Raw genomic sequence first — 12,710 nt, 5'->3', positions numbered from 1 at the left:
AAACTTTCTAAGAAACAAAGTAAAGATCCAAACCCCATTCTGAGTCTACCTTCCTAACATATATTAAGCCCCTAAATTACACCAGGTGCTGTCTGACAAGTGAACCGGCCACACAGTATAAATACAAACATGGTAAAGAAGTGAAAGGTTCACCAGCACCCTGCCCTTTAATCAGTACCTAGGACACAGCCAGTGTGCAGCGATAGTATTCTATTTTCCTAACTGAATAGAGCTGAGATTTCACACTGTAGGACTAATTGTCCATATATCTTCTTGGCTTGGACATACAGCATGATTTTCTGAGACCATATTCCGGACTTCTGATGCACACCCATCACCATGGCATGAAAGAAGGACCTGATGAAAAGCAGCATCTGTTTTACATTTGGTATGTGCCCAGCAGACCCCGGGCCTGGTCACCCGGCTAGAAAGTGAAGGACCTGGGGCCCAGCCCCACTTCACCTGACTTGCATATATGGTGTCTTGTAAAGAGTTAAAGAGCAAAACAAAGGTGAAGAGGTAGAAAGTAATTTTGCCAATAGCAAACCAAATACATCATCAGTAGGGCCAGTAGGTGGGGTGTGTCTGCCTGGGCTGTCCCCTGTGCCACTGGCTGTGGCATTGCCAGATGGTGTCAGCACTTGGAAGTGTCTTCATCCTGGTACCAAGCAAAGTCCCCCTCAGTCCCTGGAGCTGCGTCAGCACTTAGTGGACACATGTGATTGTAACCCACACTATCAAGTAAGAATTGAAAAGTCTTTCCCCTCTGCTTGTTCCCCTCTGCCTCTACCCTTAATACGTGTTTGTTTTCTATTCGGGGCCAAATTATTGGCCAAAACTATTCCTCTCATATGACCTTGAACTTAGTGATTTAAAGCAAAACAAATTTATCTTGCAGTTCTGGAGATCAGAAGCCTAAAATTGTTTTTTCTCGGGTGAAAATCAAGGTATAGGAGGTCCCAGGTTCCTTCTGGAAGATCTAGGGGGAAATCCGTTTTTTTGCCTTTTTCAGCCTTGAGAGGACACCTGCCTTCCTTGGCTCATAGCCCCTTCCTCCATCCTCAGAGCTAGGAGACTAGCATCTTTTCTTCCTCCGACCTCTGCTTGCATTCGCACACCTTGTCCACACCTCTCTCAGGCCATCACCTCCATTTCTTCTCCTGCCCAGTGACACACGACTGAATGGTTATTTCAAGCATTTGTAGCAGGATATGCAAAACTGAGTGCTGATCAGTGTATTTGTGACCATGTCAGCCAGGTTGTAGGTTTTTCTTCAGGCATGAGGCAAAACCAGAAGAGACTCTTAACTACACAGAACAAACTGAGAGCTGCTGGAGGGGGCGGGGGTGGGGATGGGTTAAATGGGTGATAGGCATTAAGGAGGGCACTTTTCATGATGAGCACTGGGTGTTCATGATGAATCACTGGGTAAGAGATGAATCACTGGGTTCTACTCCTGAAATGTTAACTAACTTCAATTTAAATTTAAAAAGAAGAAGAATCATCATCATCACAGGAAGCTGTCTCAGTGGCTTAAAGTCCCTCTTACCAGGCATGAGAGGTGGGGGATATAAGCAGTGTCCTCCCACAGAGGTGCTGAGGGCACGGTCACTGTCTCCAAAGAAAGCTTCCAATTTCCAAATAAACACCCAGCTGCTTCAACTCTGACACTGGCCCACGTAAAGCAAGAGTAAATGAAAAAGAGACTTTTTTTCCCAACAGTTTTGCACGTTTAACACGGGAAAAACTGAGGAGCTGGCACACAGGTGATCTTGATCCTCAGTGGAACCCTAAAGAAAAGGAGTTCCATTTTAACATCCTGTCATGTACAGTCAGTGCTGTGAGAATGCTACATATGCGCTCCTGAATCACCGCGATATGCAAAAGTGAGCAATAAAAACCACAGGGGTTACGGGTTTGTGGGCATAACACTTAAAAACTTTCTCAGTGACACATTACAAAAAATATATATGTGTGTATATATAAGCCTAATAAACATAGCAACGTGGTTTTATAGTTGTTAAATGGTTAAGGAATACTTAAATACTACAATAAATATGACACTTGGCCTTGAAAAAGACGTGCAGTCAGCTTGGGGACATAAGCATCAGAAGGGAGGCAAGTCCTGAGTTACCATGAAGCGTTGAAAGAAGGGAGGTTCATCGGGAGGGATGGGAAAGGAGAGGAGTTAGGTGGAAGGTTGCCATGCCAAACGTGAGTAGGTGGGACGCATAACACATGCTGTGAACTGAGGTAGCTGGCAGGTGGTTGAGGGATGGTGTGTGTGTGTGTGTGTGTGTGTGTGTGTGTGTGTGTGTGTGAGCATGCGCGTGCACACGCACAGGCTTTATGTATTCCTGGGCTGCTAGGTTCTGCTGAATGCAGTTTTCTGTGCTCATCTAGTATTTCTCATGGATGAAATCATGTGTAAGCAAACATGAGATTCCCGTGATGCTCAAATTATCCTTTGATACATCAATTGTGCCAGGATAAATTTACATTTTCAGAACAAGCATTATAGCACAACTGACTGTATTTTTATGCAAGTGTTCTGATCAGATCCTCCTGGGGGAGACACGCCAAAGGATAGGAGCTTATCAAGCTATTAAACAGAAGTTGTTTTCAGTTGTCTGGCATCTTTGGGTATTGCTAGACAGATGGTGAGAACTAGGATTCATTCCCTTATTTTAAGGCAAAATCAAGAAGAGATTGTAAAGATGTCTCACAGAGCACAGGAGAAAATGTAGGTAAAGGAAAGTTCCCCTGAATTCTTGGTCCAAAAAGTTCCAGCGGCATACCATATGATTCTAAATAAAATTAGTACATGATTCCAAATGTCTAACATTCTGGAATTGGCAAAACTAGGGACCCAGAAAAAAGATCAGTGGTCACTAGTGTTTAGGGAGGGAGGGGTGAGTTAGCCGAACACAGAGGGATTTTAGGGCAGTGAAACGATTCTTTATGATACTACATTAGTGGGTACATATCATTACTTATTTGTTCCAACCCATAGATTATATAACACCAAGAGTGAACCCTAATGTAAATTATGAACTTTGACTGATGATAACATTGTAAAGGTAGGTTCATCAACGGTAGGAAATATACCACTGTGGTAGGGGATGTTGATAATGGGGGAAGTTGTACCTGTGTGGGCAGCAAAGGATATATACAGACAGAGATGTCTGTACTTTCCATTCAATTTTGCTGTGAGCCTCACGTCTACTTTTTGAATTCCCTTCTTTGATAAGAGCTTCAGTGTAGACATTACAGATATGTGTGCAGGACAAGTTCAACCCAACTACTAGTTCTCTTTAGAAAATCCTTAAGACTCCCTCAAGTGATGCTATTCATTGCCTAGCGATTTTCCAACTCTCACTTCTCAGTCATGGTGCCCTGAGAAAAGTTGAGAGCATCCAGAAGAGAAGTAACAAATGTGTACTTCTAGCATTGATCATGCACAAACATCTGTTACAGGAGACTCCTGTGCCTGAACCATTTTTTCTTGAGAATAAATAAGAAGTGGTAGTGTCTGCAGAGAAGCAAATGAGCACCCCAGTGCCAGTGTGCACTAAGGGACAGTTAGCAAGCCCAAGTGATAGTGTGTCCAGTGTGGGTTTCTTTTGCCAAAAAGGGGGGGGGAGTGGAGGGAAGAAGGAAAGTGCAGGGCAGCGCTTGAAGGCAAGGTCTAGTGGTTCTAACCTAATAGGTAGACATACTGGGGTCAAGCTGAGGAGAGAGTCCATCCTGGATGAGAGAGAAATGGTATTTTTAGTGCCATTTATTGACTGCCTTCTTTGGCACTCATGCTGCTTTCTCTGTGTTCTGCTCATTATCTTAACAACCACAATGCCAATATATTCCCTTACTTTTTTAAAGGAGCCACTTTAGACATTTTTCCCAGAGAGCAGAGATTCCCCCTTTCTGGTCCCCCAGCCTTCCTCCTTCCCTGTCATCATATCCAACATCCTTAGCCTTATTGCTCTGGGCCTAGCACCTGTTTCAATTATACATTCCTAAACTTCTAAGTCATCCTGTCATTTTTTTTAGGTGTAGTTGCCACAAAAATAGATGTAGATATGAGGAACCATAACTTTAAAGGACAGAACTTAAGGGGCGTCTAAATGGCTCAGTTGGTTAACTTTCCAACTTTGGCTCAGGTCATCTCACTGTTCGGTTCAAGTGTTTGAGCCCCACGTCAGGCTCTCTGCTCTCAGCCCAGAGCCTGCTGTGGATCCTCTGTCCCCTCTCTCTGCCCCTCCCTTGCTTGCACTCTCTCTGTCTCTCTCAAAATAAATAAATCAGTTAAAAAAAAGTAAAGGACAGAACTTAAATAAGAATTTTTTGACCTCTTGCCATTATCACTGCTTTAAAATTTTGGCTTTCAAATTACTTCAATCCTGCTTAAATTGCATGATCTTTCTATTAACTCAGGTCCACAAATCCTTATCCACAATTTCAAAGTTCAAAGCTAAAAGTATTTTCCCTAAGCTTGATGCAAACTTATATGAAGGCAAAACCTGACATGCACTGCCAGGAGGTTATTTTTCGTCATATTCATCTCACTTAGCATGAATAATCTTGCATTACACCACAGAAATATTCATTGATTTGCTTAAAGGGGTACTGTCTCAAACCCCACTGGGGTGCTTCCCAACTCAGAGTGTGCGTAACTCATTGCTTATCTACAAAGCAAAAATCTTGACTTCCGAAACATATTTAGCCCAAAGGTGATTGGGAATTGAAAACCTGTATGATTTTCCAATTATCAGCCAGGAACACTGAGGTTAAGTTTTAGTACAGGTGCTGGAGAAACCGCTGGTTGCCCCCAGATGTGTTCTCTCTGAGCACGTGGCTACACAGAACTTCCTACATCCCCTGCAGACAGGCAGGACCAATGTGTAGGGAATTCTGACCCGAGGATGAATGTGAAGCTGCCATGTCACATGATGCAAGGTCCATCTCTTGCTCTGAACTGCAACTTTCCCATGACCCCAGGCTCCCACTGGCTTGAAACTCTCGTGGCTGAAACTAACCTGGAAGCCATGGGGTGAGGGTGGCAGCCTCAGTCCTGCACCAGTGACCTCGATCCCTGCGTGACTCTCTGGAGCAGAGATCACTTTGTTAACTAAGGACTGTTGCCTGAGAGAAAGGTAAAATTCTCTACTCTGTAATGCATCGTATTTTGAGGTGTCTTTGTTAAACACTTGGCCTTTCTTCGAGCTGCTATCACAGCCTCGGCTCATGCGATCACCGACTCAAAATTAGCGTCTGTTGATTTAACGAGATTTCATTACTTCTATTAGAAACAGGGAATTTGTCCACAAACTTTTGAGTGGGTTTCTTAATTTAAATAAGATGGCCTTTCAGCTCATTGATTTTTTTTTTACCCTCTCTCATTGAATCTTCATTAGCATGCAAAACAACCAGCTGGTCAGCCTTGACCCAAATTGACAAAATTGTTTTCCTTGCCTCTGTTTTCAGTCACCTAACATTAAGTTTCTTAATTACCAACTTTCTCCAACAGTTTTTGTTTTGGGGAGGTTTTGTTTGTTTGTTTGTTTTTTGCTGTCAGGTAAAGTACAGGAATTCGAAGTCCTGAAGCTGTCCCTATGTAGATCTCAATAGAAGGAAAAGGCAAGGGGTGCCTGGGTGACTCAGTCAGTTAAGCACCTGACTTTGGCTCAGTCTGTGATGTAACAGTTCATGGGTCTGAGTCCCATACTTTCTCAAAGTAATTAAACGTACAAAGAATTTTTTTAAATTAAAAAAAGGAAGGTGGGGTGCCTGGGTGGCTCAGTCGGTTGAGCGTCCGACTTCAGCTCAGGTCACGATCTCGCGGCCGGTGAGTTCGAGCCCCGCGTCGGGCTCTGGGCTAATGGCTCAGAGCCTGAAGCCTGCTTCCGATTCTGTGTCTCCCTCTCTCTCTGCCCCTCCCCCGTTCATGCTCTGTCTCTCTCTGTCTCAAAAATAAATAAATGTTAAAAAAATTTAAAAAAAAGGAAGGAAAACACAAAAATAATCTTGAGTCTTCTTAAAAAGACCTTTTAAAAGGCCTTTTATTTTATTTTCATAAAATACTAAGCATGTATAAAATCCATTCTTATAAATTCTGGGGATTATTTTTTTCTGTTGATTGATTTCTTATGATTTCCCATCAGGTCCTACTTAGGGTGGTCTTGATCCAGCACCTGCTATTAATATTCTAAAGGTAAATGTATACAACCCGAGATGTTGACACTGTATCCAATTGTACCAGAGTGTCTAGAACATACTGATGGACATCTCCATCTGCCAATCGGAAAATCCTCAGCCATATTGAGAAAACTATTGGTTGTTTCAGGATCCAAAGTACTGATACTAGGTTTGAAATATTGTTGGTATCTTCTGATTATGTAATAGCCAAGAACATGAGATTTTACTATAATGATCCTCAGTTTTATGACAAAACTTTGTGGTCATTTTAGCATCTTATATTTTGTGCCCCCCCCAAAATAAATACATATTTTTCACCTGTGCTGGTTAACCAAATGCAGAATGGAGAAGGAGAGGAAGGAAATTCAGACTTGAGAAGGAAAAAAAGAGTCGATTATAACATGTTATCCCTTCCCACTTGTAATTTTTTTCTCTTAGAGATTATTTCCAGATGAATTATTTACATTAAAATAGTACCGTAGTAACCAGTATTCCAGTGACCACTGTGTTGCTTCTGATGCTGTTGCAACAGATCCTAACTTGACATTCTTCCACCTTCCTGGTCTGCCGCTTCTTTAAGCTAACCGGTGAATTTCTTCTAAAGCTCAACACTTGACCCTATGCTCTTGATCTTCAGCCTTTGCTAGAATTAAGTGATGCTGTCTTACAACTTCAGGTGCAAATTATATATATGACAGTAGTTATTATGTGTATGACGATCGCTGTAAAAATCCTTTGTAAGCCTCAATCTGGTAGCAAAACTGATTTCTCCCCATAAACCTCAAAAGATTCACTGTTCTTTTCATATCCGTGTACCACATTCTTCTTTGCACTCCAGTGCTCGGTTAAATAAACGGGCTCCTTCACCTGGCTAATTTCTATGGAAGAATAATACAACCCAATGGTTAAAAAATAGGCTCTGGAGTTAATAGACCCAGTTAGACATCTAGTTCTTCCTCTTGACAGATGTGGGGCATTGGGCAACTTCTTCAACCTCTATAAGCTGTGGAAATATTTTGCACAGTAGTTGGCCTATAATAGGTGTTTAATAAATGTGAGAAATTATTTTCATCTGGGTTACGTTATCTAAGAGAATATCTTATTATAGATAAAATACATATGCATAGAAATTATCTCACAAGTATTAGTTTTGTCTTGATCTCATAAACACACTAAAAAAGTGTGTTTAGCAATGGCTCAGCATATCTTGGTGGACTTGTTTATCTAAGCCCTAAACTGGAATGATTAGCCTTTTGGGAAGAAAGCCAGGGTATAATCCTCAAGGGGCCAAGCTTCCAGGGAAAGGGTAAGGATCTAAACCCAAACACAGAACCAAGATAGTGCCCATAAAGTGAAAGGTAAAGGTGGTAAAGATTAGAAGAGGTACATAGAGTAGAATCTGATTTCCAGCAGCACAATGCTAAGGCCCTACTAGGTAGATTATGTGTCTTCCACAGCTTGCTCTTTTTAAAGTGTTATTCTTAGCCTCTTCCCTGTAGGAGCTAATAGGAAAAACTAAATCAAATTATTTGTCCAACTCTTGAAGAGTTAATAATCATAGCTTTGTAAATTCAGTATATGAAGGATATTTTTCTTCTGCAACAAAAGATAATGGTTAAAAATTGCAGACTTGGAGCTAGACCACCTGAGAAAAAGGAAGGCAAATTTCATGAATTGACTTGTAATAGGTTAGCTTTAAAAAAAAAAAAAAAAGAAGAAGAAAAAAAGATTCTGGAGATTTTCAAGTAAAGAGAGATGGTAAAAATTTGGAACTAGAGGGACAGGTGAGAAAAGTTTGGCGTATCGTGATAAATGAAGTGAGAAAAGTAAAAAAATATATATATATGTATATATATATATTTAAGGAAAAAATAATATCCATCCCAGTGAAGAATTTTTAGAACAGAAAACCTGGAAGCTAGGTCAGATTTAGAAGGTTTTAGAGGCCACAAAGCCAGAAAAGGTGCACTACCTCAACCTTTAGAGTTATTTTTGCTAAAAGCCAATATCCTAAGCTTTAGTTCCTGAGGGAACAACTTAGCCTTAGCTGATGATAATGTTCCTACTGGAGGAAGAAATCTTATTTTGATGGTCTTGGTGAATCTCAAAATTCCTATCCACTGTATCAGTATGTCCAAAACTGATTTTATCTTTTCTCCTCACCCCTTTTTTGTTAATATGGGTACTCCAGGAAGAAAACGCCAAAGATAATTAAATGTGCAGGAATTTTATGAGGAATGCTGACGAGGCCAATAGTATGCAGATAATTATTCATCAACTAGGTCTCTATGAGAAAAAGACCTGATTTGTAATGTTTGTGTATTACTTGAGGTAATCACTCCCACTTTAGCCCGTTTCACACTATCAACATGGTGTCCCTGAACCCCAAGTTGAGAAGAGATGCACTTGATCCTCTTGAGCCAGTCCCAGCCAAGAGGGATCCAGCACACCTCTTTGTAAGGGAAACAGGGAGGGAATCATGCTAAGGCTGCACCTCAAAGTGAAGGAGAGAGGGAAAGAGGGTTGGATGGAAGTTTGGATGACGGCTTTGGCCAGCCAGAATCGGCCATCAGAGAAGTTGGCCATCAGAGGCCTGGCTCATGCAGATGGTGTGATGGATTTCAAAGCTCAGCAACTAGGCCCTTGGTCAATTACACACCCTATGATCAGCGGTCTTCAGGGTACATTCTCATGGACGCCATCCCTTGCAGACTTCTTTCCCCCACTGAAACTTGTTTCTGTATGAATGCTCTTACCTAATAAAGGCTAACCATGGGAACAATGAATTTGATAAAATTGACCAAAAGCATGTAGAAGAAGTCAGTCCATCAATTTTTTAAAAAGCTGATGTCTAAAATAAGATGATAAATCATAAATGGAAGTGAAAGTAAAGAGTAGTACATAAACCAAATACTGAATAAAATAAGACAAAGGTAAAATCCAGGGAAAGAGATTTTGTGGAAGACTCATATTGAAATAAAGCGACACACTCATGAACACTTACATTTCCATTTGGAATAACAAGCCCGCATTTAAACGTATACGGGCAGAAGAATTGTGTGCTGTGTATGATATTAAAGTAATGATTCTACTGTGTGGACTTGGCAAATACTACTTTAATTTATTGAGTTGAAGAAATGAATCCACATGAATTTTTGTTAATTAGAAAATAGAGAGCTTTAAAATGAAAGTCAAACAGAATCCTGTTCTTCCCCCTTTCCTATTCAGGTCCTAGTCTCCAGCTTTGTTGTGATGGACATTTTGATGCATCTCATAGATCCCTCAGCATAGAAAAATCTCACTGTCCTTATTGCTGGGAGTATCATGGACAGATAGGCTACGGCCATCTTCAAGAAATGGCTCAGCAGCAGAGAGCCACCTAGCTCAAGGGCACTCCTATGCAGTGACACATCACATCAATGGCAGTGCATAAAGCCTGAGCCAACTCAGTCTGACTCCAGATGACTCTAGTCTAAAAGGCCATTTTAGCTCCAGCATTCCTCCTGTGCATGGCCAAGGCAGCCTGACACTGGGCTTGCATTCACCTAGACTTCCTCCTCTGCATATTTCTGCTTCCTTCCCCTCCATTGAAAATGCCTTAATAAGATTCAGAGAAGCAGAGAGCAGAATGCCGGTTGCATGGCCTGAGAGAGGGGGAAAAGAGGAGTTGCTAATCAGCAAGTATAAAGCTTCAGTTAGATAAGATGGATAAGTTCTAGGGGTCTGCTGTGCAACATCATGCCTATGCTTAACAACAGTGTATTGGACACTGAAAAGTCTCTTGTTGTGTTCTTACCACAAGAAAAATAAAAGGAAAAAAGGAAAGAAAGAGACAAACAGGGAAATAGGGGTATTTTACAAGAGAATTCATGGAAACATGTAATTTCACCACTTGGAAAATAAAATTCATGGTTTTAATACTGGAAGAAAGAGAAGGAAGGAAGGAAGGAAGGAAGGAAGGAAGGAAGGAAGGAAGGCAGGAAGGAAGAGAGAAAAAGGGAAGGAAGTAGGTAAGGAAGAAGGGAAGGAAGGAAGAAAGAAAGGAAGAATCTTGATCTCCACTGCATGTCCTAAAAAAATAAGGAACCCTCATGCAAAACTCCTACTCAGCATCTGCTCCTGCAGACGAGGACCCAATCTGCAATAAAAAGCAGCCACTTATCTGAAAGTTTTTACTGAAGTACAATTTACATACAGAAATTAGACATATAAATTTCCCGTTCAATGTATTTTCACAAACGGAACTCAAGATGTAATCAAATAAGCACAGAACATTTCCAGCACCTCAAAAGAGACAACACTTTCACAGTTACTCTTTAAAATGTCTAATAAAATTTTAACTGAGTGTAACAGTTTTTCAGATGCATGCAAAGAGAAGAAAGGAAAAATCTTACATTATTTCCTAAGACAGTGTGCAGACCTTAAACAAAAAAGAGATTTAGACTTTAAATGCAAAGCTTGGAGTGTTGTACGCAGTATCATATTGTTCTCAATATTTTTATTACTTAAAACTGACTTTTGACTGATGCCCATTAATATAAAAGGGCTAGTTATACAATAAATAGGATGTATGTAGAAGCAGTGTGAATCCCTCCTGATGAGCCTTGAGAGCTCTCTGACTTCTTCTGCAGGAAAGCAGATGTGTGTTGGGGCAAAATCACCAAGCATCAGTCTGGCCCTGCTCTGTGCATCAGCAGCTCTTCTCATCTTTTATGCCCGCCCCCCGACTGCAGAAACAGAGTCCAAGAAACCCCTGATGAGATTCTCTTCCCAAAGCAGGTTTACAGAGCCCATTCTTCATTTCCAAGAAACCGGAGAATTGGAAGCGCACCGAGGAAGACAGAGTGATAACTTGAAGGGGAGGGCACACTTTGAAGCCAAGAAGGAGGGCAGAGAAGAGACTCTGAGGAGAAACTCAGCTTTCCCCAGGACTCTCCCTACACCACCCCCCCTCACCACACGTACCACACGTCACACACCGCATACGCCACATACCACACACACACACACACACACACACACACACACACACACAGCACACAGCACACACATCACACACATACACAACTCACGCCCCCATACACATACATACCTACCTAACATACCACATACAACATACCACACCCCCCCACACACATTCACTCTCCTCACACAGTGGGAAATCTGTCTCTTCTGAGCACCCTGGACATTTGTTTCCCATCTGGAAGGTGCCAGAAGACTCAGGCACTCTGTGAAGAGAGGCTGCCCCTCACCAAAATGAAGTCAAACAATACTGGGGGAGGAAGAACTTCCTTTTGAAGAACGTGTGCATCCACCATCATTGTCTAAAAGCACAACCCAGAAAGACAATACCGGCTCCGAATGCTGTGACTTACAATTCACAAGAGTTTAGAATTTGAATCATCAACTGGAAAAGTCAGTGAGTTAAATAGAAGGCAATATTTGAAATGCTCAAGAATTTTTAGGAAAACTTCCTAAGGGATAAGGAGTGAGACCTGGAATTAGGAATGCAAAGGACCAGCAATATGCTTTGAGGTAGAGTTTCCATCAAGATTGGGACCTCAAGGGCAAGAAGGCAAGTAGGAAAAGGCAGTCTTCTGAACTCAGATATTCTAAGCCCATGGTCAGAACTGTAGGAAATGGAGCCGCAGAAGGCAGTATTCAAAAGTCCAGAGTCTGGCTAACGGAGATGCCAGAGTTTAGGAAGGACCTATTCATGATTAGCATCTATTGCGAGGTTATCCCTTGAATTAGGCGGTGTTCTAAACACGCGTGTTCTGCCATTTGCTGCAACAGTCCCGTGAGGCAGGTAGGCTGCCAGCCCCATGTTGCCGATGAGGACAGTGAGGCCCGGGGGAGTACGCACCCTGCCCAGGGCCGTACAGTTAGGAAGTGGTGTAGCCAGTATGCGAACGTAGGAGGCCTGGCTTTATTGCCCCTGTCTTTTGTACTTGCATCCTGCTAACCCAGAGGCAGACACACCATGAAAATAGGTAAACTGCAGCCTATTGTCAGAGACCCTCTAAGACCCCCGGACCTAATGTTAGACTTTGTAACTTTTTATCATTTTGTCTTATAGATCACTCCCCTCATCTGTATAAGCTTCAGGCCTTGCAAAAGCGGGTTCCTTCCTGTCAGCTGTCAATAAGAAAGCTGTTAACAGGAAATTCCAGATAAGTGAGTCATTTATCACAGTCAGGTTATTTATAGATGCCTACAGTGGGGGAGGGGCAATGCTTCCCAAACTTCTCCATGTTGTGACACACATCTAACATGTTTTTATAAGGCTTTCTATGTTTATAACATGTTTTTATGATTTTTTAAAAACACATCTAACATGTTTTAAAAGGAGGAAGATATTCACAGCTGGTGGTGACTACTCTAAGCCTCACCCAAAGGCTAACATAACAGGCTGTGTCTTGAACACCTGTAATCTATTGGAAGAACATTGAGCATCGCAGTCCTTCTGGGTGCAGTGCTCCGAGTGCTGGCAGAGCTAATGATTAGCCAAGTTC

The 12,710-nt window shown here is 41.8% G+C and overlaps 1 long non-coding RNA gene across 1 annotated transcript in view; it reads left to right on the top strand.

Moving 5' to 3' along the window:
• LOC123384779 overlaps positions 1-12,710 on the top strand; it is a 174,875-nt gene that overhangs the window by 162,048 nt on the left and 117 nt on the right. Inside the window, exon 3 of the long non-coding RNA XR_006596322.1 lies at positions 12,275-12,710. This exon is cut by the window's right edge and continues 117 nt beyond it. This is a non-coding gene — a long non-coding RNA (uncharacterized LOC123384779). The remainder of the gene's footprint in view (positions 1-12,274) is intronic.

This window comes from Felis catus, chromosome B1, assembly GCF_018350175.1.
Source record: "Felis catus isolate Fca126 chromosome B1, F.catus_Fca126_mat1.0, whole genome shotgun sequence".
Classification (NCBI taxonomy): Eukaryota; Metazoa; Chordata; class Mammalia; order Carnivora; family Felidae; genus Felis; species Felis catus.
This window is presented reverse-complemented; position numbering and strand designations above follow the sequence as displayed.